The sequence below is a fragment of the Triticum aestivum genome, chromosome 5B (assembly GCF_018294505.1).
Source record: "Triticum aestivum cultivar Chinese Spring chromosome 5B, IWGSC CS RefSeq v2.1, whole genome shotgun sequence".
Lineage (NCBI taxonomy): Eukaryota > Viridiplantae > Streptophyta > Magnoliopsida > Poales > Poaceae > Triticum > Triticum aestivum.
The window spans coordinates 367,579,449-367,585,101 of NC_057807.1; the positions used below are offsets into that span (position 1 = coordinate 367,579,449).

The following is a 5,653-nucleotide window of genomic DNA, read 5'->3' on the forward strand; positions in this document are numbered from 1 at the left end:
TCAACACTAGGCTATCGACCAGCTAACAATCAACAATCTGCTGTCTGACATATAAGCAACTATGTATCTTGTTACAGTGGTTCATGCAGTTAATTGAGGCAACAATGTAAATTCCAAACGTTTACACGCTAGTCCAGCGCTCATGTGAAACACTAATATTAAACTCGCCTTCATAAAAAACTTGAAAAACGTAAGTTAAGCAATTTTATACATCTCAATGATTCATAGAACATAACAAACATATACTAGTTCATAGCAAAAGACAAAGTAATGAGAAGGTTTACAAATTTAAAACATAATAGAGGCTAGCCAACTCGCTACCAGGGAGCTCCCTCGATGGCAGGCTTCGTTGGCCGTTTGATCTTCTGAAGTCCGATCTTTGACTTTGTTTCAGGCGTTGGATGTTCGCTGGCTGTTTCACTGCTCGTTTTTACTGCACGATGACTTTGTATAGCCAATGACCGGTGGGCTATTGCAGCGCCCATGTTGGCTGGGCGAACTAATTCGAGGTGCAGAATCACCCTCTCCCCGCCCGCCGCATGCGCGCCGTGCCATCTGCGGGAGTGTGGGGCAGGCCTCGCCCAATCCCCCCGCCCGCACCACTCCCTCCCTGCCCCACGCCCAATCCCCTCGCCCACACCGCTCCCTCCCTCCTCGATCTCTCTCCCTGGCCAGCCGCCATTGGTGGGAAAACCTAGTCCGCCGCCACTCGCGCCCGTCTCCTCCGGCCAGCCTCCACCCACAACCTCCCCCCTCCCGTTTTCAGAAGGGAAGGGAGGGAAGGGAAGAGAAGAGGGGTAGCAAGCGGGTCAGGTGGCCATGGCGCTTGCAGATCCACCGGCCCCGTCGTCGACGCTGTGCTCGCAGGTTCCGACTCTTGTGAGCTACCCTTCTGCCCATATTCCTTCCCGCCTCACCTCCTCTTCCTCTCTTTTTGAGGGCTCCAGGAGCATGGCCTCGATCTGGCGCAGGAGAGGCCAGGAGTGACATGGTCACATGGGAGCAGCTCGGCTGCTTGCCGGTGGTGATGGATGCACTCAGACCTGTGGCCCGGTCTCGCCGCCGTGCGCCGTCCACCTCCCCGCAGGCATGCCGGCCACCTCCCCATCTGACGCACATCTTCCCCATGGGTCCATGGTACACGGTGAGCAGCAGTGTTACGAGTACCCCAAAATACTACTATGAGATTAGTTAAATTCAGTTGAAATGAGGAACTTGTAGTGTTGCCTTTGTTCTTCAGTTAAATTTGTTTAATACGAGGAGCCAGTAGTGTCGCCTTTGTTCTTCAGTTAAATTCAGTTGAGACATTATGGGAATTACAACAACTTCATGTTTTTTCAAAAAATGTATTATCTCATTTTGTGTTCCAGTGAGTTCCACACATTTTGAAGCTACAACCGCTGGAAACCAGTGAAGAATGAAGAAAGGTGGATCCACCAGCAGCTTCAAATAGCATGAGGAGATCTGGACGGAGTTCGTGTATCAGCAACCATGGTAGCGCGTCCTCCGACCTCGACCTAGGTAAGCTCCTTCTTTTAGTGATGTTAGTAAGTCACCTTTCTCTACCTAGCTCCATGCGGCAGCCTGGCCAGCTGCCTTGTTCTCTCCACTTAATCCTTGCTATTTGTAGGCTGGAGCCAAATTCAGTTTTGTCTGCATTCAACTGCAGGTTCTTTAATGTATTTTTGTAAGTGGAATCTGACTTCTCATGGTCTGCCTAAACAATGATTAGTCTATTGTAATTGAACTAGGTCCATGGCTTTAAGAAATTGAGCGAAATCTACTTTTTCAGGATTTAAACCCAATCATTCATATTTGTTGCGACCAAATGTTCTGTTATAACTTTAAAATTGAAAACCAAGTTTCCCTGGACAATTATACTTTTTTGTGAGCTTATTATTCACAAGCTATAGTGATATGGTATTATGGGCTTTGCTCCCAACATGATAAGGAAGAAAGAACTGCAGGCTATATTGTTCGTTGACATTCATGATCCGCGCTCGCAGGTTCCGACTCTTGTGAGCTACTGCTGCAGATGATATTAGGTCCCCATCCTTGCTACTGGCTCCTAATTTTTGTGTGATGAACAAATGGTTTAGATTTACCGTGTAAAGCTGAGATTCTACATTGGTTTGGAATTTAACTGGTTACCTTTGTTTAATTTAATGCCATGTGAAACCTAATGTAGATGTTCATGTCTTCCCAACGATGTTAGTAGAAAGATTTTTTTTTGCTTTCTTCATAGTGTAAATCTGTTGTTCAAGCTTCAAATGTATCTTGTTTATTATCTTTCCTTTTCTGCAAACTAATGGACCATATTTCTACTCAAACAGAGGCAAAGACATCTTCTTAATGTTGCAGAAGTTTGGAGGCATCAAGGTCAGTCTTAATGCACATAATGACTAATGCTTCCGCATTGTAATCTCTAATTTGTTATCGAGCTTCTATGCTTCAACACATCTAAAATTTCAAAAGCTTTTCCAGGTCAATAGGGTTACTTGAGAATCGTACCAAAGATAGCCTTAGCAGTTCATTCCGTACCAAACTTGATCAACACAAAAGTTAAGTTAGGTGACTGTTCTTTGTAGGAATGCATCCTCCTCTTGCTATGCAAACTGAGGAAATCAAAGTGATGGGAAAGCATTGTACAACAGCTTTTGACTTCAGGATATTTCATGGATGAGTTATACTCCTTGACTCCCATGTAAAGTTAACTTATTTTGCTCTCTGCATTAGTATGTTCCAAATTAACTGCACAAAATTTAATTAGGTGATTATTCTCTGTAGGGATGCATCCTCTGCTTGCTACACAAACTGAGGAAACCAAAGCAGCAAAGCATTGTACTGCAGATGTCGACTTCGGAATATCTCATGGACCAGTTATACTCCTTGATGCTCATGTAAAATTAACTTATTTTGCTCTCTGCAATTGCATAATAGAACGGTTGAGCTAAACATCTCGCTGCTGATATTTTCAAATGTATTGCAACCACTGTACAACCCATCCATCGTAATTGATATGTTGAGACTGGATCGTAGTAGTTGTTCTGCCTCATCTATCACTATCTGCGGGCTTGCTTTGATTATGTGTCTCCCAACTTTCTGTAACTAAAAAGCAGCCTGTAAATGTAGCTTGAATAAAAATGGTACCTTTCAGTTTTGTGCAAGTTCAAAGTATTAGTAGTTTCAGTTTGTCCAATTTTTGCAGGGATATTGTGTGAGGTCTAGTACAAACTTTTAAGACAATCACTTAATACATTCATGGGATCACCAACTTTTGGCGTTTGTTGATACTAGCTAGGTGGGGCCATGAATTCCTAGAGGATTGTGGCAATTATCCTGCTTCGCTTGCAAGATTGGTTTCTAAAAATATCATGGTAGTTGTAATTTCATATTGCTGCTGATTTGACTAAATATGTTTTGATTGTTTTTAAGCTTTGACTCTTTACTGTGTGCACAACTAATTCATTCCTAATTAAATCTTTCAATGGTTGATGGGAACACTATAGATCTTGCTTCTCTGCTTTTTTAATGTTTCATATGTTATCATGTACAAACCGAGGCAGTTTGTTCTTGTGGCTTCCAAAAGAAACCTGGAATGTTTGTTCTACAACTCGCTTTGGCTAGGACATTTTGGCTTCAAATAACATAAATGAACCTAAAACTTCTTAATATTTTATATCACTTTTTGTATTGATGTTCTTCATGCATGCTCATCTGCCAAGAGGTTAATCACATAATGTCACACGTTCCTCAACAGGCACCAAGCCGTCCGCTGTTGTGTCTGCCTGAAGAAGGATTATGGTTCTCCACCTCTTTGCTACTCATATTAAAATTCCAGTATGTTCTTTCTTTCTTTATTTTCTTTCAAGAAAAAGGTGGAACTTGTTCTTAATTTCCTATGATGATTTCAATGGCAATTTGTCAGTGTATTTCTAGCTGGAATTGTATGTATATCTTACAAATTTGCATTGCAACAAATTAGTAACGAGAATAGAAGCGTTTGCACCCATCTAACATATTTGTATGGTATTTTTCAAAAGCTCAAGCTTAGAGATGTGGCGCTGTATGAGGCTATCATTAGGATGGAAGATAAATTGAATGTTAAAATATTGCTTGAATTTCCTTTGTTCTGTAAATGGCAATACAAGATATGTTGCGCCATGGTTTTTTTCCAAAAAAATAACAACTAGCAATTAACGACACATCAAATGTTCTGTGGATTATTTTGTCAGGTTGGATTTAGTAGGTCATAATGGTTTTATTCTATGACGGGATTAATTTTGTTTGTACTTTAACCAGTTCAAGGTTTGGTGGTCGAGCACTATGATCTTTGCACACTAAGGTTCGGTTGTGTTCTTTGAGAAATATATGTCCTACAAGTCTCATGTGTCTTGTTTTGTTTTCTCTTATCAAGCTACAAGCTTTTGATATACTTCAAACGTGATTCTTTATATGTTGTTTGATCCATCAATCGTAAAATGTAAATTAGCAATTAGGCGTCGACATAGTATAGTGGAACCATTGTGCTTGATGCAGTTTTATTTTAGTGTTGAAATGTTTTTCTTAGTTTGTTTGGTGTTGAGAAATATATTCTTTTTCCAACAAATGTGCCATTGATGGGTATTATTTTGCCACAAAGGATAGGAGCTGTGCCATTTGACTCGAAGGATAAAGCGTTCATCACAAGGGGGTGGTCTTTAGGATGTACACAAAAGAGGAAATTTCCTTTTGTATAGAACCAAATTATATGATGTAATTGGCCATTCTCTTGTACACAATGTTTATCATGTATTAAGTACATTTTATTGTCAAATATGTTTACTTTTTTTAGTGCACAAGTTCATAACTCCTTGGACTTTCTAATTGCAGGCTCAACTATTTGAAACCACTAATCTGATTTTGTTGGGTCTGTGTATTAGTGTATGTGTGTATTGAAATTTGGTGAGTCTCAGGAAGAACCAAACTTTTGTTCCTATCTCATCATATGCTATCTTAAATGCAAAATGTTAGCTACTTCAATCTCATGTTTAAAAATGTAATTGATTACAAATTGTGCATGCTCAAGTACGTAAATATTTGTAAAGAGAAATCATTATTAAGTTTCGATTAAAATGATTTGCGTTGGTATCAAGTGGTTACTCACAACTAAAATTACAAAAAAAATCAAGTATTTTCAATGCGCCCATGGTTTTAAATGGGACTCTGCGCTATTTGACCCAACGTTTCTACTCCAAGCGGCCAACCCAAAAACTCTATTTTGTTTTAAATGGGACTGCTACCAAAATAAAATGTGCATATATATATCTAATTATAGACACGAATCCATCATGTTTCATATTAAAAGGGATTCAACCATGGATATTTTTTTCATCGCAAACATGGATTGAGCGTGCCTCTGCGCCATTTGGCGCAACGACAAGCTACCGTTTATCCAGAATAAAGGAGATTAAATTTGTTGCCATATGTGCTTGCCCACAACTAAACCTTGAATATCTTTTCATCGCGCACATGGAATAAACATGTTTTCAATATAATATGATTTAAAACATGGCCTTTCTACTACCAATATCGAATATGTCCTTGCAAAATGAAACTATTTTCATCGACAACATGGCTTTAGCGGGTCTCTGCGCCATTTGGCGCAACGGGT

At 40.1% G+C, this 5,653-nt stretch overlaps 1 long non-coding RNA gene across 11 annotated transcripts; it reads left to right on the forward strand.

Moving 5' to 3' along the window:
- The first annotated feature begins 565 nt into the window (after positions 1-565).
- Positions 566-4,833, forward strand: LOC123111901 (uncharacterized). 11 transcript variants are annotated; one of them, XR_006454882.1, is made up of 8 exons: positions 566-867; positions 948-1,144; positions 1,371-1,521; positions 1,631-2,379; positions 2,589-2,704; positions 2,788-3,377; positions 3,761-3,840; positions 4,303-4,833. It is a non-coding gene; the product is annotated as an uncharacterized lncRNA (long non-coding RNA). The 11 variants fall into 11 exon arrangements; XR_006454883.1 differs by having other exon boundaries at positions 4,643-4,833; XR_006454885.1 differs by having other exon boundaries at positions 4,648-4,833.
- The last annotated feature ends 820 nt before the right edge of the window (positions 4,834-5,653 follow it).